The sequence below is a fragment of the Cygnus atratus genome, chromosome 11 (genome assembly GCF_013377495.2).
Source record: "Cygnus atratus isolate AKBS03 ecotype Queensland, Australia chromosome 11, CAtr_DNAZoo_HiC_assembly, whole genome shotgun sequence".
Taxonomy (NCBI): Eukaryota; Metazoa; Chordata; class Aves; order Anseriformes; family Anatidae; genus Cygnus; species Cygnus atratus.
In genome coordinates, this window is record NC_066372.1 from 12,648,597 (window position 1) to 12,675,818 (window position 27,222).

The 27,222-nt window shown below is 38.6% G+C and overlaps 1 long non-coding RNA gene across 2 annotated transcripts in view; it reads left to right on the top strand.

Annotated features, from left to right (window-relative positions):
* The window catches only part of LOC118252030 (uncharacterized), a 57,383-nt gene that overhangs the window by 2,434 nt on the left and 27,727 nt on the right, over positions 1 to 27,222 (top strand). For both annotated transcript variants that reach the window (XR_004780025.2, XR_007708738.1), the window contains exons 3-5: positions 700 to 929; positions 6,617 to 6,737; positions 22,796 to 22,967. This is a non-coding gene — a long non-coding RNA (uncharacterized LOC118252030). The remainder of the gene's footprint in view (positions 1 to 699; positions 930 to 6,616; positions 6,738 to 22,795; positions 22,968 to 27,222) is intronic.

The window sequence follows — 27,222 nt, forward strand, 5'->3', positions numbered from 1 at the left end:
GAACTTAACCTGAGAGCTCTTACTCGGTTCATTACAGCAGCTGAAATGACTCTTCCTGCTATAATCTGACCACTTTGGGTTCTGTGTGTACTAACTTCAAAGCCCATTCCTTATGCTGATGAATGTCTTGCTTCATATGGTCCTAGAACTTACTGTTGTTCTGAATGTCTCTCCCTGCTTCCCTGCTATTGTTACCTTGTGATTTCTCATGATTACAGCACATTTTTGTGAAGCCACATTGCATCTCCTGTCCTGCCAGACACGGTCCTCTGTGTCTTAGTAGGTGGAGGGCAGCCAGAGATGCTTTTGCAGCTGCCTTGTGAAAATCCCAGTGGCTGAGACCTCAGTGCTGTTAGGATATACACACGTCCAGATTTTCAGAATTCATGCAGGGCCCTTTCTGAGCCTCAAAATGTTCCCAAATTCCTCCAATAGGTGCGCCCTGCCTGTCTCACTGTACTGCACTGTACTACTTTAATGTCTATTCTTTCTCCAGAGCATAGATATATATGTATATATATACATGAGTATAGATGGAAAAAAATGGTTATAAGCCACTTTATACTTGTCTAAATACAGGCCAAACCTCACTGTAGTATAAAAATCAGAGATGATTAAAAAATACTCTACTGTATTTCTAGATGTTGGAGTGTTCGAATACTAAGTGCTGACTCTTGCCATACTCTCCTGTACCAACAGCCCACCAAGGACTAGCAGATTGCTGATCTATACCATGACACGTGAGGGGTTCTCCACCCTTGGGGGATTCTCCCAGCAGACTAGAAGCTCATCTGAAGACTGTTTTGCAGTACTGGAACAGTTTGAAGGAGCTGCCTCCCACCGGCAAGGGGAGCCTGTTGTGTCTAACAGATATTTGTACTTCTGTCTCAGAACTGCGTGAATTCACATCTGAGTCTTATCCTAACCAAGTATGTTTGAGTGGGGTCTTTTCACTTATGCCATTTGTGGGTCCACCCAATTTAGTCTGCCAGTCTGTCTGCCGATGCTGAGGTTTAGAGGCTTAGGGTTTAGAGGATTTTGGGGGGAGCTTTTATGTTAGCTGCCCAAGTTCAGCCTTTGCTGTCTGAAAGCGGGCAACTGCTCCAGCTGGTGCCTGGATGGGCTGGTGTCTGGCAGGGAGTGGCTCTATTTGGGTATGGGGCCCCATGTCAGACTTTCTCAGTAACAGGAGAATTTTGCTCTCTGATGTGGTCCTTTAGTGCTTTCTTACTGAACATGCATTTAATTTTCCTTTGAACTGTCTGGTACATTTAGTAGTTGGAAACAGCTTTCTTTCGTTCCACCAAGTCCAATCAAAGATGGCATCCGTCTTGTATTCCAAGTGCTATTAGCTTTACAGGAAGTTCACATGCCTTTTGAAACAGTGCATTAGGCTCATGGCTCTCTTTCTACGTGTTCATATGATTGGCTCAATCAAAAGAAAAAAATCTCATTATGTTTGTGAGGACATTTGCTTTCCTAAATCATTTGAAGCTAACTTTATCAGGCCATTTCCCCAGAAGGTTTGTGATCTCATCTTTTATTAAACTCTGACCTTACCTTGTCAACAAAGGTCAGATGTATTAGTTTATAGCTCCCTAGCTTCATTTTGCCCAAGTGGCACCCACTTTGCTATTTCTCTCTTATTCAGAGAGCTACTTTTCTTCCAGCTGTGCTGCAACTCCTTAAAGGTAGGCTGAAAATGATTCATCTCTGGAGTTCAGCTTTTCTCACTGTTAGTATGTGGGCATGGTTTGTTCTGGGCTGTTTGTTGTTGCCTTAGTTTTCCCCTTTCCCCTTCTCTAAGCATGTAGCCTGACCACCCACTACCAGCCTCCAGCCATGCCAGTTAAAAGGGTTTGTCTGCAACTGTATTTTACATAGAAAATCATAGATGTGCCTTAGCCACTCAGAAAGCTACATAAACCTTCCTGAAATCAGTGCTGAATCCAAGTCTGGGTGACGGTGGTCTCTGGATGCTAATTTCACCAGCTCGGTGTGATTCAAAGACCCTGTCTCTCATCCCTGCAGTGCCAAGGGGCAGCTGTCTGTCCTCAGCTCCCAGTCCTTTCTGTTGGATGGAGCATTTCTCACTTCCATCCATAAAGTGTTCTGCTGAGCTGCTGAACATTGTACAAGAGTTACAGGAGTGCCTCGGAGGTGGGAGCTTCGGTAGTTTATGTGTTGAGGTTTGCTTGTGAATCATGGAAAACTGGGAGAGTTGGACTTGACACTATGTTTTTCATTACAATTTTACTTTTAAACAAAGGGTTAGGTTTTTTTTTGTGTGTGTGAGTTTTGAACTTGCTTAATCAAAGCAAATTTTTCTTCATCTTTGAAATGAGTGTGAACAAGTGTGATGTGTCTGTCTTCAGCTGGGCTTTAGCTCTAGGAAAGAGAATCTTCTCCATGCTTCACTGCCACTCTCACGCCAAGCGAGTCCATGTCTAACCAGGAATGTAAATGTCTGGTTGTTGCCTCAGCCTAATTTCTGACAAGTTTAGAAAGTAATTTTATTCTTGTTGAGAATTAAGAATGTATCATTTCTTAAGCTAAAACAACATCTGCAAAAATATAAATCAGAGGTCCCATAGCATTTCTGTTTCTTCTCCTGGAAGATATAGTCCAATTTTGGGAATCGGTTGGCTGTACATCCCTGATATTGGGGCATAATATTAATTTATCATGTGTCTGAATTCTGTGTGTGTTGTCGGTAATATACTCATGCAGCTGTTCATTGAGCCTCATCTGATCCCTGAGCCATCCTGGAAATGTGTGTTAGTGTGTCACTGTTGAATGAAATTTTCCATTTTTACAGTCTGTGCTTCCACCTATTTATTACTTGTATTGTCTCAGATTAACTCTAGTACTTACCGGCACCTTTTCTGCCTTGCTATCTTTTTACCTGTTAGTTACGTCCTGTTCTGGCTACCTTTCTCACTTTGCCTGCTGCTGTATTTGTTGATGAATGGCTCATTTCACCCCAGGCCACATAATCAGTACTCCTCTTCTTCCCTTGTTGAAGATTTGAAAAATGTACTTGCAGAAATCTGTACAGATAGGACATTTTGTGCATTCAGACCGAATTAGAGACACAAATCCCATTAACTTTAAGGTACACAATATATTGTGCAGCTCTTTGAAAATTTACGCTCTTGCCTTTGTTTCTTGTTTAGGTCACAAATTATCCTTGATTGTATTATGGCTACAACTGCATCAGGTGTTTTTTTTTATTGTTTTTGTTTTATCTCACCACCACCACCCCTTTTTTTAAACAGTTCCTATGCTCTTTCTTGCAGGTAAACTATTTAATGGTTTTAGTATTTAATTCAGTGGTGAAATCATCACTGCCTCCAGCATGCACAGGATCAATCCTTACAGTTTTCTGTCTGAAGTCTTATTTCCCCTCTTGGGCTGGAGAGATGTGTGTATTGTACACCGCAGTGGGTGGGGTATGGGCATGCATGCAGTTTCTGGAAACATTGCCAAGGCAATTGTCACATGCTGTTACTAAATATTGCATTTCTTTGGGCTCAGAAAAGCAAAATAGCCCTCTTCCCCAGTCTCACGACATGAGTTAGACATAGAAATAGTACCACTGCCTCCTTTTTAAGGCATGGTGTAGAAATACAATGGGAACAGAAGTCCAAATCTGTGGGGAAAAAAAATCCACAATGTATATTCTCTGCATTTTTCTTGTAGGTTTGCATTATCCTTTATCAAATCTTTGTGGCCACCTCCTTATCTTGCCTCTAGATTTTAGCATCTCAAATGGCTTCCCAATTTCTACTTATTTCACTGCCTAATTTTGTTATCAAGCAAACAAAGCTCTGCTGTAGGTTGTTAAGGTATGCTTTAAGTTTGTATACAGGGAGAATCACTTTTTGCTCTGAGTACTGCAATAAGCTAATGCTTTTGTTCCGTACTGAAAAGCTCAGTGAAAAATTCTGTTCTAAGTTATGGTGGATGATGATCAGCGTGTTGGATGAAATTACTGCTATTTTATGCTGCTACTGAGTGAGTAAAGGAGGCCCTAGTTTTAAAACATGACTGTCAGGTTTGGGGTTTTGTGCTGTTGACGGCATTTGAGGTCACACAACCTAACAAACAAAATACATTGTTTTGTCTTGAATGTAACAATTGGTTCTGGGGAATAACATTCAAACCTCGCTTTCAGTTGTTTGGAGCTGCTGTTAACTGATAACTGACTGCTAAAGGGAGGAGGAATGGTCCACTGAATTTACCCAACTTTTTTCTACCTGTTCGTTTGCTATAGTTATGTGCTTTAGTTTCTAGAGATGCAGTAAGCAAAGTAACCTCCTAAATGAGAGGACAAATCTTGTTTTCAGGATGAGTGTTGTTCTTCCATGACATCCTTTCCTGTTTTTCTCCCTTCCCAAACACCTTTGCCTCCTCATCTGACAAGCTGCACAAACCCATAGCGTCTTTCCTAGTGCGTATTTCCACAGGGCATGGAAATGACTTTTATTTTGGGATTATCACAACTCCTGCTGGATGAACACTGGAGAAAGAGGAGATGAATGATGTGTGAAGCTTGGGATAGTTCAAGTCTTTGGGTGACATAAGATAGGTGAGATATAGTGAACAAGGGGGAGGATAGCAGGATAGGCTGAGTGGCCCTGTGATCCCAAACTTGAGGTGGTTGCCAGCAGCTTGCAGGTGCTGTATATTTATGGAAAGCTTAAAGAAAACAGCTGGCCAAAGAGTCCTACTCCTGCAGGATCCTTCAACTTTGTGTGGCCCTACATCCCCCTGAACTCCTGAGAGAAGAGGTTTCAGGTACCTCCTGCAGTTTCTCAGCTTTGGCCTGAAGCAGAGGATAAAGGATTAGTGTTGTCACTCAAAACCATCTGGAAAAGCTTTTTGTGGCACTGCTATGCTATTTCAATGACCATGAAACAGTGGCAATATGAGAATTTTTCTGTGCTGCTATATTTCCATGCCCTGCTTTTGCTGTCCATTACTTACTGTTAGTTTAAAAACATTTGAGAGGCTGCTGAGGTTACTGTTTGCCCTTGCTGCTCTGAAGGCCATGAAGGTAAAAACGTTTGCCATTCTTTGTTTTGTCAGTTTTTTATCTCTTGGTGTTTCAATAAGATTATTGGCTTTACTCCTGAGATCAAAACAAGAAATAAAACTGTTCAATAAGAGCTGTAATGGGGATGCAACCTACTCCAAGAAAAGAAAAATAATATCCTACATTTTGCAGTCTTCTTCACGTGATTTTTACGTGTAATCAGGAGCAGCATGTCCCCCCAGCAGCACACTACAGGTTGTGACCAGGTTGCCATAATCTCCTATTTCCAGATTTTTTTCTTTCTTGCATCCACAAATGAGAATTTATGCCATTTGTATGGATGTAACGTGCCCAGATCACAAGCTCTCATCATTCTGAGATCTGTGTCTGAGCTGTAACACTAATTTTTGTCACACTAGTATCTCAAAGACTAAATTATGGGGTTGCTTGTAATTCTGCAGTGTATCAGACAATCTGATCCCAATTTGATTACTGACTGCAGTACAGACCACAGACATCAGATCCTAGCCAATATGCCTACATTATTTCTATATGGTATATTCTATTTTTATTTTTGTTGACTTCATTGCAGCTTTATAATTAAAATCTCTCCATGATATCCTGGAAAAAAAAAAAAAAGTGCCCTGTCGTCATCGCCAGTTGGATGTTCTCATTTGTTAGAAAATGTTGCAATGATAGCTATTGCACGTTGCTTCTGCCTTTCATTATAGACTGTGGTGTTCTAGGGATCTTTAATATATAGATTATTTGACCCAACTGAGTGAAGTTCCTGTTCTATTTGTGAATTTTAATTTTAGGATTATTGGTTTGTTTACATTCAACAGTTCTTTCTGTCAAAACAATCAAGTTTTTAAGATTTTTCTGCTTTGTGTGTTATGACCTAACTCTTACACATTTAAAAAAATAATAATAAAAAAACACGTGTAGATAATACAGCAGTCATACAGTATGGGTAGACCCCTGTACTGGAGTCTTATACATTTAAATGTTCAAAAATAAACGTGTACAAAGGCTATTGCATATAAAGTCAGTTATTCAATATTTAGAAAACATCAAGATTAAAATTCTTGCATGCAGACAGGCATTTACAAGGATTTTCAGAAGGGTCTAACAAGATAAAACGTTGAGCTTCTGTTGAAATTTTTCAAAACCTGGCCCTAAACCATTATACTTTTGAAAAACCGTACAGGTGCTGCTTGGATATCTGTATAATTTTGAAAATAAGTGGTATGTGTTTCACTGGAAGTCAGTGGGGTTTGGCCACTGACGTTTTTGTATCAGTATTAAATACTGTATACATATCAAAAGAGTCATTCTGAAGTACTAGACCACTTGTCAGAAATGTGGATTTTGTTTAGATGTTTAGGAGATTTTCTCTAGAATGCACACCTGAAAAACTTAATTGGAGCAACTCAAAGAATATAAAACTTAAGTTCTTCACAGAAGTGAGGCATGTGAATGCAAAACTACCAGACATATAAAGTTCTTTAGAACAGAAAAGGCAGGTGCTCTTTGCTTTTGAATGATTAATCTAAATCCAAAACTTTTTTTTTTCAGGCTAAGCATGAATTTCCATCATTTTTCAGTCCTGAGACAAGTCTTTACTCTTTGAAGATGTCATTAAAACCACCTCAAAGTCCCTCTGCCTCACACTGTTACTTTCAGGAATTGCTTAAAGGTAAACAGTAATATAAGTTGGTGTTATAAAGTGAATAATTAAGAAATGAGAAGAAAGATGAATTAATGTGCTATCCATGAAAGTATCTTGCTGATAATTATATGGTTTGCAATTATACCTAGTTTAATCAGACAGTAACAGTGAGGAGCTGTGGCTTTTTAAACCATTCTTTGTTTGGGGGAAAAACTCTAATTTGTTTGACATGATTCATTTGTGTCTTTGTTTTCCTAAGTGTTGTTTTATTGTTGTTATACTTTGAGCTATTCACTTGCACAAATAGATGCATTAAAATGGAAGAGAACATATATTTTAAAAGGAAGAATGGAGGACCAAGCTGAACATTTGCTGTTGGAACTAAAAATATTAATCTTTATGTTGCTGGATATTTCTTCCCATCTGTAAATTGGGGAAATGATCACTTTCAGAATGAACTCACAATTTAAAACTTCAAATTACATTACTTCTACTTATACACTTAATGGCTTCCCATAGAGGACTCTATTGTGCAAAAATTACAATAGTCTACCCAAAAGAGTTAAGCTAATATTGCTTGATAAGATAAGGTAGATGAACACAATCAGTCCACTTGGGAAACGGAATGGAAAACTGCTCTATTGTTTTAGGTATCTTTCAGGTGTTTTCTCTTGTCCTTTCAAGTGTGATCTTTCTGTATGTATGTATAAAATATCTGTCTCTTCCTATATGCTATTTCATTTTGTTAAAGGCTGTTTTTCTACTAATCTCATTTTAAATCATCTTTGTTTTCCATTATTACAAAAAAAATAAATCAGATTATTTTTAGATAGTTCCTGTTTGTAATTATACGGCAAAAACATTTAAAAGTTATTGACGAAAAATGGAACATCCCCCTGGGTTTTATTGCATTGTTCAAAAAGCCTTACTGCAGTTTTGGCCTCTGGTACAGTGGATATGTAGTGTAGCAAGAGAAGAAAACACTAATCGGTGTTATCTTTGTTAAATCTTTCATAGAATCTTGTATGCATGATGCAGGAGTGAGTGATGAATACTGTGGATAATGCAACCATCATTGCACAATGAAGCTTTTTAGCTTGTATAATTTATAGTTCTGTTGATCCAATTCACTGCAGATTTTTTTTTCACTCACCAAACTAATATTTGGGTTCAAATGTTCACTCTAATGTCAGGGTCTGATATTTTTACCTCTCCCTTTCTCTTAATTTTATTGATTTTTCTAAGCCAAGCATTCCGTAAATTAGTTATAGTAGAAGGCTTATTGTGGAATGTGATATAATTGGCAACTGATTGTTGATGTAGGAGATTTATGTTGGCCTTATAGTGATAGTTTCTTATAATTGAAAACATATGTGATTTCTAGTGTCTAGACTTGGGAACTTTCCCAGGAAGGGAGTTCCAGGTGGTTATCTAAGCAGAATAGGCCAAATGGCTACCACTTAAATTCTGCAGACATGGGAAATATGCAAATGCCGCTGGCAAATATAATTATATCATAAATCTACGTTTTAAAATTGTAATATATCCATTTACATCTAATGGTTTGACCAGCTGATTTGTTTTATAGATTAATTTGCAATCTGGTTTTAAAACTTGAAATTTGCTTTCCCTTGATTGCTCCCTAAACTGAAATAATGCAAAATGCTGAGGTGAGAAGTTCTTGATATGCCTGGATGTCAAAAAGTTCTAACTCTGCCATGTGCCTGATTTAGTTGGCATGTGTGTTTATCTTGAAGTAGGAAGTAGTTACGCTGCAATATTTATGAAATTAATTCTGTGAAATTTTGTTTAGAATAGCTAAGTTACATGGCACCTTGAGTTTTCATTTGCTAATTGACTAATTTGTGGAAGGGTCTCAGAAAGGAAACATGCCTGGAAGCTGTACAGCCTAGTAAAACATGTGGTGATTTGATATTGTCCTGATCCCAGTTTGCTTCAAACATGCTCTGCACGTTAAAATATCCCTGGAGAAGGAAAGCACAGTTGGCTATCCCAGCATGAATACTCTGCAAATATTGTTCTGGGACCCGCACAGCCTGCGACTCACAATGAATATTTTCAGCTCTGGTTCTTACTGTACAATAGGAAATACAAAAGAAAATAAGTAATTTGCAGGGCCTAACACAGTATGACTTGATCATTGTGTTGCTAACAGAGAAAAGAGAAGAGCTACGTAAGGAGAAATGAAAAGTCCTCTCAACTCAGGTTTCAGATGCCAGATGGCTGTTTCTTGTTGTTTTGTTGTTGTTGTTGCTGTTTTGTTGTTTTTTTTTTCCTTTTTCTTTTTCTTTTTTCTTACCTGTTAAGATAGCAAAGAATGACATACGTTATCTGGCTCTGCAGCCAAGTGTGTGGTCCAAATTATTTTCACAGAATGCCTGACAAAGTCTGCTTGCTTGCCTGCCCGCCTCAATCATTTTTTCCAACTAATTAGAAAAGTCTGCCAAACATTGTTGGGCTAAGGCACTAATTATTCTCAAACAAATGTTTCAATTTTGTACAAGTTAGGAAGTGTCTCTGTTTTAAATGACTACATGCCAAGATGCCAGAGTAGTCAATCCACTTTCATTTATCAATATGTCTGGAAGTCCTGGGGGACCAGGGGATAAAACTTAAAAGCACCATTTTGAAGCAAATGGAGGTCTCTGGACTTCAGTGCTTTTTAAGGAAGTAATGCTGTAATACTTATTTTGTATACGTTAGTTTTAATGAGATGTAAAAGGTCTCTCTTCCTTCTGGAAATGCTGTTTCTTGTGATATTTGTAACTGTGTTGGTCCTTGGATTCTATTGTTTCTGGCATGGAATCAAAGGAAGTTTTGTTAGTCATGCAAGACTGGTCTATCTAATCCTGTCTCAGGTTTTATAGCCCACTCGTTACCACCCTATCTGAGCGTTACAGAAGATGGTCTCTGATGGCAAGAGCACTGGAAAGCCTTTCTTTGTAAAAGTTCAGGTTGAATTTGGCAATCTGAAGAAACTTGTATGGTTTAAAGAAAGCTTGCAGCTAGTTTGCTGAGCAATGGCCCTGAGTCTGGATTCCGTGCTTCCCTACTCAGAAGTAGCAGTCAGCTTCCAGAGCGGTCTCATCCCACCTCAGATCTGGAAATGTTTTGGAAATATTGATTTATCTGGTACAAGGTTCGTAGTCTAATGGTTTGGTGTGTCACTAATGAGATAAGTGCTTCTGATCAGCTGTATGTGTACTGATATGTAATACTTCTGCCATCTGTCTCTCATACTGTTTGCCCTCATCCCCAAAGTTGCTCTGTAAGAAGCAAATAGATTGCCATACTTGAGTCTCTTTGGCTTCTGTTGGATCTGCCCATGTATAATCAACAAAAAGTGTTTCCAAGAACAGCCTTCCTCCATTTCTTGGAAGTGGGGGGATGCGTTCTTTTCCAGAGAAAAATGTTTATTTTATGCAATGAGATGACAAGAAATTCAACAGTTTATTTCACAGGGATAATTGGAGTGGTTTACTCATTAGCCAACTCTAGTTTGTTTTGTAGAGGTCTTAGCTCAACGTTGCTGGATTATTTTTTTTTTAATTGTATATTAAGGGGGTGTGGAAAATGAAAGAATTAAACCATCAGAACAGCAGAAGAACTTGGAGCATTTCATTATTTGATTAGGTTCCAGCAGCCACCTGTGCCAAGGAAGAAAATGTGCCTAAGTATTATGGTATTTGTATCCCCTTGAACAGTTATTCACGTTAGGGTAAATGGGCAGTCATAATTTGTATTTGAATAATGTTTTTTATGTGTTTTTCTTTTTAAAGCTTCCCCTTCCTTCTTTTAGGGGAAAATATTGAACCTGGTGCCTGATTACTTTGTATCGTTAATTACTTTTTGCCCTGATCTGCACCCACTGGCTTAATTGCCATCTGTCTGTGTAGTGCGTTGTGTGTGATGTTTTTAAAGAATTTTGAGAAATTATTTGTAAAGAGGAGGTAGACACTGAAAATGTTGTCTCTGTACAGTGCTGGCAGCTCCTAGAACTGGCTGCATTGCAGGGGTACATGCAGACAGATGATCTCAAGTGAAGACGTTGCAAATAAAATATTCCTGGTTCTCAAGTATGATGTAAAGCAACAAAAGACAAACGAGATGTGATTCCCAGGGTGTTCCTCAAAGTTCAATCCATTGTCATCTCTCACACAGCAAGGAAGGTTTTAAGAGAATGGTGTTACACGCTTAAAAAAACTTTATTTTTCTATTTTGTTCCTCTTTTCCTTCTTGTCCATTCTGTGCATTGTTATTTGCTAGATAATTATCCCTGCTGGTTTCAAGGTACTGACTGCCCTTTGTGAGGACATGAATCTTCCTTGTAACATCAATTACCTGGTTTACAACTGGTTATAAGCACTGAATGTATTAGACAGTTGGTAACTTGTTTGCATTTTTGACAGCTGGATATGTGCAGATTCAGCCCTCTTCTGAGGGGTAGGGCAACATGGGGGCGGATATGGATTTGTTCAAGGTGGCAGCTGCTCCCCAAGACCGGTAAGGACCTGGGGGCAGCAAAAATATCAGGTTACCTAGTTATGCAAAGGTTGTGATGAATTCAGGATCCTCAATACTTCTGTGCCATGAGGATCCCCCTGTAGCTGTATAAACTTCTCAGGTCCTGCTTCATCCATTTGAAAGATGCTTTATACATAAAAAACACTGCAAGCGTTGTTAGTATAGCAGAGGATCCCATTCCCGTACATCAGTTTTTCTTCGAGTTGTATTCTTCAAATAAAATTTATGCATCCTCTGTTTGTTTTTTGGAAGTGATAAAGGCACAAAAGGAGCAGGCTAAATATTAATGTATAACCTGTTATGAGTCATTTTTTTAAGATAACAGAATGGAGTACCCTGAAATCAGCCCCAGTTACAAATGAAATATTAGGTGGAGTGTATTATACTCCTTCAGAAACAAAAGAAATTTTTTTTGGAACAGATTCCATTTTCATTGACACTTGGTAAATTTAGGGTAATTCCAAACAGTAAGTAAGGTTGTTGGAGGCCAGAATTTAGACCCTGTACTTTAGCACAAGTACTTCTCTCTTCATGAAAATGTCCATAAATGACATAACTCTCCTTTTTTTTTTCATAGAAAATAAATGTATGTATGCCCTTAGAACATGGTAAGTTCAGCTATGTGTTTTTATGCTATATAATCCCTTGTACATTGAAGATCTTGAGTTTTATGGGAAACCACAGTTGATGTCTCTAGTGAAATGCTATACTTTGTCTGAGAACATTTCCTATTTTGTTTATCTGCTCATGTGAGTTCACAAAAGTGCAATGGAAATCCGGTGGGAGTAGCATTCTGTTGTAGCTATATGACTGTTGCATTATTTTAAATCAAGCAATTTAATGGTATAAAACCTGTTGCTTTTCTTTCTCGTAATGCATTGCTACAGTTAAACTTGATTCAGTAGAGACCTGGTTGTACTTCATTTCTTAATTTGCTCTTTTTGGAAGAATCCCTTTGGAACTGTTTTCTGATATCTTTTTTCACACAAAAAAAATAATGCACAATTGAAATAATTGGGAGGAAATTTCCAAGTTTGCAAATTTTTCTTCAAATGGAGGTAGCTGAAGCTCTCTCACCAGCTTGGTAGTTTCCCCATTTGCACATATCATGTAACTAAAACCAAGTTTCGTCTGTGAACTGATTTAATATGGCTTATCATTCATACCTGACCTTTTTGTTTCCTTAATGCAAACTAAAGGACATCCTGATTGAAAGCAAGAGGCTGGGCCCTTGGCTGGTTTTATTCTGAGGAGGAAATGTGTCAGCACTGTCCAAGAAACCAGTAAATTGCTCTTTCTGTGGTGTTTGGGCGAGCGATGAATTGCTCTCTCAAGGGTGTCACTAACTCTTAGGTTGTTTCTCAGCGCGTCAGTGAAGTCTGTGCATTGCATAAAGTAATTTCCACATGAGAGAAGAGCATTCTCTTATGAAGGTTAGCTGTAAACTCACCCTAAGGGGCACGGAATGCAATGAATGAGAGTTTGAAGTTGTCAGATACATGATTGCACATAATACTATTCTAATCACACTCCTCACGATGGAAAAAAAATTGGCAGAAATGGAGGAGATTCACTGTTCCAGGGAGAAACACTGGCACTGGACAAGTAGCAGGGATAAATCTTTCTGTTTTCTGATATATTGGTGTGGTTGCTGTTGTGCTTGGCAGAAAGCATTCAACCTAAAAGGTTGTAAAGTTTATAGCTGTTCACACTGTGTCGCCGTGTTATGGAACCCAGTAGGGCACAGCTACAGAAAGAGATTTCTTGAAAATCTTGTCAATATATTTTGTCATTTCATGATTGATTGAACTGCAAGCATAAGCTGTGTATTTTAAGACAACGCTTTTTTTGTTATGAAATTACTGTATGGAAACTAAAATCTGCTGCTTGCTATAGGTGCATCATTCTAATCCAGCAATAGTCCTTCCTCCCTTTTTAGTAAGAACGTCTCCGTGTCCCAGCCTATAAGAATGATGCACAGGTTTTCAGCTCAGAACGGATTTGGTTGCAATATATATTTGAGCAGTGGAGTGAGAGAGTTTTTAAACTATGGAGTTGATTTTAAAAGTTGACATTGGCATTAAATGTTCTATATTTGGAGCTCCTGCCTAAGAGGCTAAAATGGACATTTATAGATAGAAATAGTGATCTGAATTCCCCTCGTGGGTTTGGCAGATAGGTTTGAAAGTTGTTTCATTTTTGTGTGCAATTTTCTTTTGGCAAGAATGTGTGCAGAGGGGTGGAGGAGAGGTCAATTTGTCTATGTTTATAGGTGCTGACAAGCTGTCTGAGATTTATTTTTAATTCAGCTGGTTTAAAAATTGCATAGCAATGTGTTTTTTAAAATACACTATTGCCAAAAATATTTGAGTTAAGTTGTATGTGTATACCATAGCTTTTGTGACAGAAATTGGCTTCATCAATGCATAGCGCATTAGTTAGACAATAGCTGGTTAAATCTGAGCTTCCAAAAGTAAAAAAAAGAAATACATTTTTTTAAAAAAGTGGTGATGACTGAAAAGTTATGCATTCTGTGGTTTTGAGAACTAGCTTATACTTTTACTTATTAATCCAAATAGTAAGGTAAATGCTTTTTGGATGTTTTTTCTCTGATGTGCATCAATTTCAGTGTGAAATTAATGTTTAATGGTAGTTTAAAATATATGTTTTCTAGGTATTTTTTAAAAAGCTGCTTTCAAGGTCGGCAACATTATCGTAAAAGCTCTGGTTATTTCCAAATAAAATCAAATTTATCTGGTTTGAAACAAATTACAAAATAATTTGATTGAAATCTGAAGTAAAGAGCTAACCTGTAAATGTTGTGGTTAGTTCACTTGTTTTCAGCCCACGTGGATTATAACCGGCACGGCTTTATTTGCCATGCAGGTCCTTGGGGAGGGTGAGTGAAGGAGCAGCTCACCCGGACCCTGCTCAGGATCGGAGCCTCCTTCCCCGCAGACTGGCTGAGTGTGTTTTTGCCAACCCTGGGGGGGTACTGGAGCTTTCTGCTGCATGCAGTGGTAACTTGCGAGCATAATGTTGATGAAGTGAATTGCTGCGGTACTGTGTTACCAGCCAGATCTTCTCTCAACTGTACTGCATTGATACTGAAATATCAAATAATTGTCAGAGAGTGAGCTAAGACCTGTACAGCAATCCCTGCTGTTTTCACAAAGGCGCTCTCTTCCTTAGCATGGCAATTTCAAAAGGCTGTGGGCCAAGCATTGCAACCCAGAGAAGATGTATAATGAAATTCAGTTAGATATTTTTGTCTAATTTAAAACAGCCCAGGATGTGAATCGGTTAACACTTCTGTAGATATAATTAGCCATAGCAGTCTGCACTTAGGTAGCTTTAGCCTCAAATCTTTGGTGCACCTTCTCTTTCTGAAGCAGTGACTCTTCATCCAGAATTTGATGCATCACTTGACCGTGGACTGATCTAAAATGAAAACTTATATTAAGAACAGTGCCAGTAGTAGTAAATGGTTACGTTGCAGGAATCATAGCCAGTTAAAAATTGGAATTTCTGAAAGGGGGGCTGGAGTCTTAATCTCAAACAGCTCTGGAAAAATTGCAGCTCTGGTCTCCACAGGGAAGGAGAAGGGGGAAACATTAATTCAGAAAACATGTGCAGCACTCCACTGTATAAATCTGGAGTTCAAAAATAAACTTTTTTTAGCATGCTTGAAAGTTGTTGCTGACTACTGCCAACTAGAAGATTTAATAAAGAGTTTAACTTTGTGCAGCCCAAGCCAGCTCTGCAAACACATGCTTTCCCGCTGAGATCAGAATGAATATCTAGTGCAGTGTGCAAGAGCCAGACTGTACGAGCAGGCCTGTCTACATGCATCCCTCATCTGACTTCAGTTATTGTTATGGTGGGCACAGTTCCATGGCTGTAATCATTGCAAAGAGTGTGTGTCCAAAGCTGCGCTCCAAACTCTATCATGCTGCTTACATTTTTCAATTATTTTAGTAAGGTTGTTTCATCCGGAAGATCAGGCTGTTTGGTAAATGGACACATTTACCTTCGCAGCTATAAATCTCTTTATAGAAGGTATCTTGTGCTCTCCTTACATATCTTCCAGCGTAGGATTTTATACTTCTTGGAGCTTAGCCCTGGCCATTTTAGAAAAGTCTTGTAATATAAAGAAAACAAATTAATAGATGGTGTAAAAAGTCACATTTTTTGTTAGTTCTTTTTAAGGTGCATTTTCAAATCTAAATTTAATCTTAAATATACTTCAGTCAATATCTTGATGGGGTAGATATGGGAATGGAGTTGAAAACATATTTTTGTTTTCAGCCAAGAATTTGGCTTTTGTCTAGGAATGTGTGCTGGTGAGAGTGTTTGGGAGAACAGCTCATCAGGCTGTGCGCTGGAGTTTGTGTTTTCAGCCTAGACCTTCAGTCTTCTCTGAGAAGGGCCTCGGAGTACTGAGAAATGAGTTTGCTGTGCTTGTTCTGGAAGGGATGAGACTTCTGTAACGTTAAGCAACACTGATTCAGAGGAAACTAGTCAAGCCATGTCCAAAATCTGTTTAGCCGGATATGTTGTGACTGGGGAAAGTCAATAAATAAAGGAAGGAACCTTTTATACCCATGGCCACATGATCAATCACTTCAGAAGATACCATGTCTGGTTCTATTCCTTCACATAAACACCCGTTTCCAGAGTGGCTTATAGGAGGAATATGTTTTGTTTGTCAGAAGGTAAACAGACTAAAACATTGCCAACCTGTCAAGAAAAGTTGAGGGAAAAGAATGTACCTTCCTGATATTTGGGTATAATGGGACCAGGTGACTTAGGGAATAGCAAGGAGAAGGAGAGTTCTTTTGAATCCTCTGAAAAGCAGATTGAAAAAGAATACTTCAAAATGAGAAGCTATTGGTGATGGGATAGGGCATGGGATAGGAATACAGTTGTGCACCAAATCCAAGTTCTGCAGTGATAAGCTCCCTGACTCCTGCTTTGACTAGCTTAGGCTTCTTTTCTTTCTTTTCCTGTCATTCCCTGATTACCAAGTAAATATAAACACTTTGTATTTTCCAGTGAAGATACAAGAACTAATACTCTAGATCCATAGATAAAATTTTGCAGGCAAATGCATTCTAGGATATTGTGTGACTATAGAGAAACAGGTGAAATTAAGCTCCCCTTGCTTAGAAACTGAGTCTTGCTTCTTGGAGACTTCTTCTGAAGCCTTACATGAACATTGCTGTTTGTGGTTTCACTCCCTTTGTTTGGTTTATTTTGGTTTACAGTCATGATGAAAAAATGAAATGAAAATAAAAATGAAACAAGCACTAACCAGAGCCAATTGGTCTCTGCATATTTGTGTGAGAGAGAGTATTGAGGTTTGGTTTTATTGTGTCAGTCTCAGGCTGGTTCAAGGAAACAGTTGGCAGTAAGTGTTCTGCTAACAACTAAGCAGTTGCATTAAAGTAACACTAGAAGACTGAGAAACCAAGAAAAGAAATGAAATTCAAATGTAAGAACTGTGCAGTGTTCAGGGAAAAAAAAAAAGAGAGAGAGTGTTTACAGATGCTGGTGGCTTTGCTGCTTATTCTTGGAGCTCCAACTGTGTGTTGCTGGGGAAAAAAAAAAAAAAAAACTTGCCATGAGGAAGTGTTTTGGATGTGAACTAGAGTGTTTTGAAATGCCCATCTTGTAAAAGTTTATAAGGACAGCAGGGAAACCTGATAGCTGAAGTTTCAATGAATAGCCCCATTTGGCAATTATTCCCAACAGAAACCAATGCCCCAGGAATTTTGCTTGGCACAGCCTACTACAATTTTTGTATGGCCTGACTTTAGCTGTGTAAAATCCGCCTAGGAAAAAGTGGTTTTTAAGATTTTAGCTATTGGCTGTAGGGTTGAGGGTACTGGGGTGTGGGGAGTCTGGCTTAGATTTTTAGCTGCTCTTCTGTTTTCATCTAACCCCAGACTGTTTTGTCCTAGAAATGTGAATTCCCAGAGTCATCTCACTTAACTGAGCTGTTAAATTTAGGATTGTAAATGTCCTAGATTCTCAATATAGTCAATGAGATATGAGTATCTCCAAAGGGTAATTTGACCCCTCCAATAGCTGAATCTGCCCCTGAGGGTAACTCTTCTTTGCCTTTATGGTTGCGAGAAGTCCTTAAGACTTCGCAATTTATGTGCCTAATTTATGTAGCTATGAGTGTGAGGATTGTACCTGAGCAGGTATGTCTTACCTAGCTTTTCTTCTTTAGGCAAAATGCCTTGTGGTATTTTGATACACAAAAATTTGTCTTAAAATGCCTGAAAAGAGATTGCTTCTGACGCTGAAATTCTGGCTTCAGCTGCTAAGCTAAGGCAGAGTGGGGCAGGATAAAGGAAGGTGGCAATAAATATTTTCCAGCAAATATTATCCAGCACATAAACATGGGAAGTGCACAAACCTTGGAGATGGGGAAAGATGCCATAAGTCCTCCAGTTCTGCAGAGAGATGGAACAGGGAAGTTGCTGTCTGGCAGCTGAAGTCAAAAGAAATTGGGGAGGCAGAAGAAGATGTGATGCTGTCAGAGCACAGGTAAAAGGATGATAGAAATGATGTCCTCAGTGCTGAGGACAGAACACACAGATTCTAGAGAGATACTGTGCCCATTGAGGAAAGGGGTCTGCTGTAAAAAGCGTTAAGGGTTATGAATGATGTTCTCAGTGTTTTCCCCTGTTAGAATAAAATCAATGGTGCTGCGTCATTTTGAATGCTTTGTGCGACTCCAACTGTCCCATCTCAAGAATGGTGTGATGGAAGTTGTAAAAGTGCAAGAGAAGGTGACGTGATCAGAGGGATGCGATGGCTTCTGTGCAAGGGAGGTTTCAGTAACCTAGTTTTTTTTTTTTTTTTTTTTACAGTTTCAAGAAAAGGTGACTAATCAGGGGAAGCAAGATATATTGGAGCTACATAAAGTCAAAGTGATATGAAGAAAGTGAAAAGATAGTGATTATTTATTATTTCTCACTATACAAAACCCAAGTGAAATTATCAGGCAGCACATAATTAAATTACGGAAGCTATCGCTACAGGATGTTGCAGATGCCAAAATAGAAATGGTTTCTTAAAGTGATTAGATAAATTCATTTAAGAATAGTTCATAAAGAGCCATTAAAGACACTGATGTGGGGCCAGCCTCCAGCTCAGGAAGTTTCTAAACTGCAGGTTTGCTTAGAATTGGCAGGGCATGCCTTATGCTTGTCCTGTATTCATACCCTTTCTGTAAGTATCCATTTTGGCTGTTATCAGAGACAGGATACCAGGCTAAATGAATCTTTGGTGTAACCCTCGGTATGGCTTTCTTCTTGCTAAAACACACAATAAAGATCTGCATTAAGTATCTGCGCTGCAGACCAGATGCAATTTAGCTCTGAGAATTCTAATTTCTGCATATGATATTATTCTTTCATTTATAGTGTTACTTAAGCACTTGCATAAAAAACAATCTAGAGGACTAAATCCAGTGGTACAATTATGTGTCAGTTCCCAGTGCGCTCTCCTGCTTAATGTTCTACATATGCTACGTCGCTACTGGCCCATATTATGTGTATGTTAATCTGGTCTATGCAAATTATCTTTCCGCATTTCTCTGTAGCTGTTTAATAAGAACACTGACCTAGGTCAATTACCTTTAATTATCTAGGAGGTTTCTTTTTAGTGTTAGTATAACCTTGGAAAATTATTAACTAATATGTAGACCCTTGTGTATAGGTCTCATTGAAGGCTGTTTCTACTAGCAATTAAGAAGTGAAATGTAATGGAATTGCTACTATCTTTTTGGAATTATTAGTCACATCAGTCAAAATACTTTTCACTCCGGCCCCCATTGCTCTAACTTCTTTAGAATAGCAATGTTTGTAGTTTCCTGCTGAAGTAGTGCTGAGAGCCAGAACCAAGCAGCAAGCACAGTGGGATGCTGTATGTCTTCTGTAGCTTTTCTAGGGTTTGCCCTAAGAAGAATTTCATACCCATGTAACAGTTGCTAGCAGGACAAGAAGCTTTTGTTTAATATTCAGCATGCAAACTGATTTCTAGCTTAAAGTTTGGGTGGCATTTCCTTTGAATGTAATCTGTTGGGGAGTATCTGCCTTTCCCTATGTATGTTTAGTATATGTGGGTTAGTAGTCCCACCGGTGCAAATTAAATGAGTTCTGTCAGTACCCATTTAAAGTTTTATTTGTAGTAGACCCAGTGAATTGTTGTGGAAAATTGCTCATACAAACTTGGAGTCATACAGGTGTATTTACTGGTGCATTTAATGGGTTGTTTACCAGCAACTTGGATGAAATATGCAAAATTTGACACTCCTGCTGAGGTAGAGGGGGATTCCAAAGTCTTAAAAATACAAGCAATAAAAGTCTGAATATTTTACTTTTGTCAAAGTAACAGTTAAGTATTATGACTTCCTGGGCTCTTTAGATTCCCATGATGCCAGCTGTGTGTTCCAAGAGTCTGGAAAGCATGCAAATCCTTGAGTGCTGTAATAATCTTTTGTTGGTGTGAGTGAACCTCATATTGACCTGAAACTCTCAGAACACCCAGCTTCCAGGTGTTTGGCCCCAAAACTATAGGATCTATAAGTGTAGTGCTGTTTGCACGATAGGGTGATCCTAGAGTTTAAGGCCATGGGAACCTAAGCCTTTGCAGGCTTATTCTCATTTCAGCCTTCATTCTCATTCCTGTCATCCTGTTAAAGCGGGGACAACCACTTTTATGGGCCCTCTATGCAGGAGCCGGACTGTGCTTTGTGTGGAAACAGGTTTTCTCTTTTTTAATTCTTAGTTTTATTTATTTTGATTATGGGTGTGTATTGTCCTCTCATCCTTCCCACCCCCACCTCTGGAAGGGCGGAAGGGTCCTTTCTAGAGATTTTTTATTCCCATATAGCATTCGCTTTTGAAAATTTTGGAAAGCTGCCAAGCCAAAGAAAACACTTCTTGTACAGTCTTTTCTGAACATGCAGGGAAACCTTGCAGAGGCTTTAAAGCTGCAAAGTATTGGAAAAATCAGGGACATTTGTAGTATTTGTATAGTGCTACAAATGTGGTGAGATATGAAAAGCTGTGATGGGGGGAAAAAAATCTCTTAATTTGTCCTATTCTAGAGAGAGTGCTGTGACAAACATGAAGAGAGCAACTGCTGCCCAGAGAACGGAAGTGGGTTACAGCTCGGAGGCAATTTGCAGGGGAAGGAGAACATGAGGTTTGATCAAATGCCAAATTAATTTGTTGCAAGTTCGCTTGTGTAAATAGACATCATCTAAGACCTCCTAGTGTGTCATTAGAAGGGTAATATCAGACATGTCTTACAGATGGGAAAACTGACGAATGGAAAGATTAAGTGACTTTCCTATGGTGTAAAAACAGGTCACTGACAGAGCTGAGAGAAGAACTGAAGCTTCTGGAATCCCATATTTTTCCTCTGTTGGACCATGTTGTCTCAATTACAGGGATGAGAACACTAAGAAAACCAAGCCTGGGATGCTGTTTGCCTCCAACCTCATTGCATTGGTTGCATGCTATTCTTCTAAGAGAACTACTTCAAGAATTGCAGCAGAAGAATGTGCTTCTAAAAGCCATTTTGATGAAATCCCAAAACTAGCAACAGCAAGCAAACCTTTCTCACTTTCCAGCTTGATAATAAACCTCACCAGTTGACAGTTTATTTTCTATCCAACAATCAAGTCTTGACTGAAAGAGCACTTGATTCTTGAGTAGGCAATAACAAGCGTAGGCATGGAGTTGTTGCCACTTGTGCTTTCATTTCAACAGAAAAGTAGAAAACCAGATTTGCTGAAAATGAATTGAAATGTTTCCCTTAGCCCTCTTCTCCATGTATATCTATTTTCTGTTCAGTTTTCTTAAATGGCACTCACAGAAGCTGACAAAGATCCCCGCTTAGATTTTTGTCTTTTTCTTTTGGCTTTTCACTTTAGGCTTATATAACAAGGTAAAAGACTTGTCTTTCTTTCCAGCTTTTATAATGAGGTAAAAGACTTGATTTTCAGTCCAGTTATGGAGGTGGTGAACAGAAGAAGTGAATATTAAATAGAAGTGTTAAATTGAAGCTGTATGGTTCACATAACCTGACTATATGCAGTGAACTCAAATGAGCTGGAGGTCAGTGAGCAAAGCATAAAAACATGCCCATGGAAAATTTGGTTAAATCAGGGGATGTATCACCTCGCTTGTGTGTTTATAGTATCTAGAGGAGGAGATAACACAGAAATTGAGGATTTGACTGATGTATCTGTTTTGAAGGCAAAATAGGACTGCTGTGGGGCACTTTTCCATTCCTATTCCTTGCAGCATTAGTCCAGTCCCAGAGCTATGTTTCAAGAAAGACTAGGACATAGGTATGCTTGCTAGCTTGGAGCTCTGGGGGGTAGGAATTGTTAGTTTTATACAAAGACTGGAGCACTGAAGCATTGACCTTGATTTGGATCCTGAGGTGTTACCATATAGAAGTTTTCAGTGCGTAAAGGAATAGGATTATAGAATTACTGCAAAATGTTCCCATGCATAGCACCATACAAGCTACTATGAAGAAAATTAACTCTATCCCAGCCAAAACCAGTATAGCGTGTCATGTCCAGGGAGACATCTGGTATATTCCCATTCATCGGAGTAAGATAAAGCCATTGGCAGCTACCTCACAAAGCTTCCTTTCTTAAAACTACGTATCGTATTTCATAGGTTAGCTAAAGGAAACTTTTTTTCCTCAATTAGTATAAATCACCGTGGCTTCATTAATTCCTTAATAAGGTTCCTTTGCATCAGGTGTTGCTACCACCCCAGAATTTCTGTACTGTTTGAGTAGAGAGAGAGAACCTTTAAATCCCATCCTTCATTAGAGGAAAGCTCTTTTTTCCTTTGTTACCCTGCATAACAGCTGGTAATACAAGAAAGTGGTCTACCATCCCCCCCAAATTCTTTGAATTCTGCTTCTAAAGCTCTTCTTTGAATCATATTTTCTAACATCTCTTGGGGCTTTGGGAAAAAAAAAAAATCATTCTCTTCAGCATTGCACAGACATTGACTGGGAAATCTCTTTATCAGTGGTTTAAATCAAAAGTAATTTTTTTTCTCCAGAATCCATTTTAGTCTCCTGTACTGCTGTTTCTCAGTGTGAAAGAATCTATTTAACTGCCTGCTTTTTGGATGGCTTTTAATGTTGTTTTTAGATTTATACAAGGGGTATTTTGCCAATGAGTCTCTTCATCTTTACCACTAGAATGATTTTTAATGGACATCCAGTAGTTTCATACTAAGTAGTTTCTTTCAGCTTTATTCTCCCTAGGGAGGAATGCACTGAATGGCTGGAAATGTCAGCAGCTGCATTAGTCGAAGCAGTTTAGCTGCTGCCACCTCCTAGATAAATCTTGCCCTTTTTCGTTTCTGTGTTTCTGACTGTTTCCCTCAAAGTAAGACAGCCAAAAAAACTTCCTGTCTGGCATAATACAGATTAGGAACTAAATTAGCTGCTATTATAGATGGGCATTTTTCTATTGATTTCAGGGTGAAATCCATTAAAACTGGCAGAAAAGTTGGCTGCATTTCCGTAGAGTCGATGAAATCAAATAGAAATATGAAGCTGAGAAAAAGGAAGGAATGTGTGCGGCTGTGTGAAGTAGAGTCGAGCTCAGCCATTGGAAAGTGGAATGAGGACCTTGCCTGCCTGTCAGAGAAGGTAGGTACAGCATGGGCACTGCCACTCCTCTTGGCTATCGCTTGACAGACAGATGAGATTTAACAAGGATGCAAATTAGCCAGGATACTCATCCTGTCCTTCAGAGCATCTGATCATGGGCCTGGTTGGAGGCTGGAAATGAATTCAGTGAACCTTTGGTACCGTGCAGCCAGGCATTGCCTGTCTTGCCCTGTTCATAAGCTGGTGAAGTTGGCACTGCAGTTGCTGATGGCTTAGTCGTGTATTTTGTCTGAAAATGTGTAGAGCCAAGTCTTCTCCCAGGAGCAGAAGTTGCTGATAATAATTCTTTTACTTGTCTTCATTCATATACATGTTGCAATGATTAAAAATAGCAGCTAGATGGCTGGAGAAATTCTCCATATAATAAAACACATCTGCCAGCGTATTTTGCAAGTTGGCCTGTCAGGAAAAGTCCATAGTCTTAAATATGCTTGCTTTTTTTTCATGTTAAGTGATCAATAAATTCAGAGTTCTGGCTGTATAATTCATTATGTTACCTGGAGGCATCACAGGTTGTGCCTCAGAGTATAGCTGTGGATCTGTCCTACATCCAAGGTCCTCAAAGAAAGGAGAGATTGTGCTTTAGACCAGTAGAATTACATTAAATGTATACATAGCTGCTTGATTACAACTGTGATCTTGTGTTAAATGTTCATGATACTTAATACTGGAGCCAGCATATCCCACAGCTGTGCAGTTGTTTGCAGTGTTAAAAATCAGGATTTTAGGAAAGTGATTGTATGTCTTGAGTCATCAGCATGGATTAGCCCCCAGAAATATTTTTTAGTGTAATGGGTTATCAAACTTTATGGTTGCTTTCAGAATGTGTGTTTTTACTGCTTCCTGGTAAAAAAAACTCTAATTTGAAACTATTTTTTTGAACTACTAAGGCACAGTGACCACCTAATTGACAGGGTGTTGTTAATGAGAACACTGGAAGGCTTTTCGAAAATCTATTGTAACTGTTTCTGAGTTAGTCAAGCAGCCAGCCTGACAAGTTTGTTCCAGTTAGGAGAATTTGGTGCTGGAGACAAATGTCTTTCATGAAATCCTGTTTACTTATAGAGATGTGCCAAGCACCTTTTCCCTGAGCATAGGAGGATCAAACAACAGGAGATTGTTTTCAGCTGGTACTCAGACCCAAAAGCTCTGTCTAGGATTTTCTCAGTGCTGCATCCCACATTTGCCCATCCTGCATCTGGATATCCTTTATAAAAATCTGTTTGTATGTGGTGTTTCTGCTGTCCTCTTAGTCACACCCACGCACCAGTCAGACAAATCTTCTTTTGCATAATTCAAATTCCTGCTTTGGCCTGTGACAAGCTGTATGGTAGGATCAAGGCTGTTTATATATTTTTTAATAAAGGAATTAGACTATGAATTGTTTTTTAAAGAAAGTGTATTGGTTTTTGGTTATAATAGCAGCTCCCATAGTCTATTCTATAGGGATATTCCTTTTTTTAAGCAATGATCAAATAGATATTATGTGGACAAGCCCTAAGCAAGCACCTCTCTTGCACAGGGAGCATTCTAGAAGTAGGATACTCCCTGTGGCTGTGGTTTTCTGTGAGCATTAGGAGGATTGTCATGTGAATTGCTTGTTTAGCAATTTTTGAGTTCAACGTCTGTATTCATCATTGTCTTAGAGTGAGTGGGTGTTTCTTAGCTTTGAGAAAATGCTCTGCTGTTCATCAGTGTGTGAAATATTAAATGCAAGCAGGGAGGCTCTGACTCCAGGTCAAGGTCCAGAAATACTTTGAGTCAGAGAAGTGTCTCTGACAGAAGTCTTACCCTCCTGTCACCTTGCTCCTGGGAAGAGTAGTTGATCACTGGCCAATACAGCAAGTGTCTGGGCTGCAAGGAAAGTGAGAGCTGAGGCTTGCTGACCTCTTCCTGTGGAAGGGAGGAGATGTTCGGGAGCAGGGTTGTTCCTCCTGGGAGGAGATGGCTTTGCAGCAGTGTGGATGGAAATCCAGGTCATTTGCTGCCATTCCTGTTTTCCTTCAGTTACAGTTTCTACATACTGTCTGGGTATGCCATTGTTTAGTACTGATATTGTTAAATAGTATTCCCCTGGTTTGTACTACCTGTGAACACTTTTTGTCAATCTGCTTCTTGGGGAATAGAGCTGCTCTGTGGATGGTCAGACTGAGAAAAATGTTTGCAACATAGAGCAAACACCTAAGGCTATGGTTACCTGCCAAGTCATTGTAGAGGACCAGGAATGTGTGTATGCTTGCTTGAGTGTTTGTTTCAGAGGTGAATTTTATTGAACTTTCTCTTTTCAGCACTCAAGCTACAAAACAAATGAGCCAGAATTCTTAAGGAGGTGATGATAATACTAGTATATTGTCTAGAAACTAGCTAGTTCAGGTTGGGCTTCATTATTTACAAATCCCAAGCATATTTTCATACAATTTGTACAAGCAGCATAGTGCACTTTTATCATGTTCCTTCCCCAGACCATCTTTCCTCCTTATCTAAATGCCCCCAGATTCTTTCATCTCTCTCTGGGAAGCAATCAGATGGTTATGGAAATCCAGCAGGCAGGACGAGTCTTTCAGTGGTGCTCGTGACTCTGAAGACAGGATTCTATCCTGCACAGAGCAGCCCTTGGGCAAACCAGAAGACCACCCATTTGCAGGACCAGAATTTAAGTTTCACATTGCTTTTTCTCGGCACCCTTAAGCAGAAACAGACAAGGCACAGGGCTGAATTTGCTGCTTCCATACATACTTAAGGATAACTTACTTTTGGAATATCAGATTTGCAATAACCTAAAGCCATTAGGAATGGTTCATGAACATTTAGGCATGCATGTATAATTCATGCTAACTGAATACATTTATGTGCACGCTTGTAAAACGGAAACAGGTTGCAACTTATTAGTGGAATAAATGGAATTGCTTCTTTATAGCATGTTTTATGCTTCTCTCTAATTTAAAGCTAGATCATTGAAATATAAAATTGGCTGATAATTACAATAAATATTCCTAGAATGTTTCTACTTTCCAGCTTATACATAATCTTTGTTTCTTTTTTAAGCGTTTTTTTCTCTTTTGGATTGTTCAATATATACTATGAGGTTTTCAAATCTATGCTTGTGGGTAAATAGCTTCTAAATGAAGGCTTGAGGGAAAATGTCAAGTTTTACCTGAGTTAAATTATTTTTACTGGAGATTCAATGGAAGGACTGAATCCACTTCAAAACAGCTGTTGCTCTTAGCTAAGTTCCTCCTATATTATTAGATAGCTTTACCAATATTATGTTACTAGAGTGAGTTGGGGAGGGATGAAAACAAACAAACAAACAAAAAGCATTTTCTCATGTTGTATTGAGTAAGAAAAAGAGTTGAAATGGGAGGTTGTTTCTTTTTCATGTGTAAAAATATCCTGTATTTTATGATCTTAATCCTCAAATGGAATAACTCTCAGCTGTACTTTTTGATGTTCATGAAACAATGGAACAGCTCATGCACAATATGTCATTAGACTCATAAGGCTGATTGGTTTGGGGAAGTATGTACATCCACAGCTCTACTAAGAGAAACACACAGGCTTTCTTAATATTGTTTCTTCGTAGTGTTTAAGAATAAAATTTTTGTGTGGCTGTGTTTCTGAGCTATATTGCAGTCAAAATAATTATCCCTATACTCAAGAATTAATGTGGATCTCAGTGCTTGAATTTTTAGCAGACTAATAAGCAGACATGTAAGTGAATCATTATCACGGCCTCTACAGGACAAGATGGGTGTGGAACTGAACATTTGCAAAGGTCTTAGCTGGTATCTGAGTCTTATGACCACAATTTAAGATCTTAGTTTAAACTTTTATTTTTATTTAATTGAAAGAAATAAAAACCACAGTAGACATTTCTGATTTAGTTCTGATCAGATAGATTCAGATCATAATGATTTCTTTATTCTTATTTCAAGAAAAAAAATAAGGTATGACATGTTCATTATTTGTTCTTGATAAGTTAACTGCTATATTTTGTGATTAAAAACCGCGTGGAGGAATGCGGTTGCAAAACCACAGCTTTTGCACAGAGAGCTAGCTAAAGTTAGAGCAATTGGAACTACTGCTATTGATGTATTTTTTATTGTTTTTCCTCAAAGTGAAACAATTATAAATATTAAATCTGTAAATATTGATATAAAATATAATACTGTTCTTATATTTAAAGGAATGAATGCATGAAGTTTATCTGCCCTTATTTTAATGAGTTGAAACA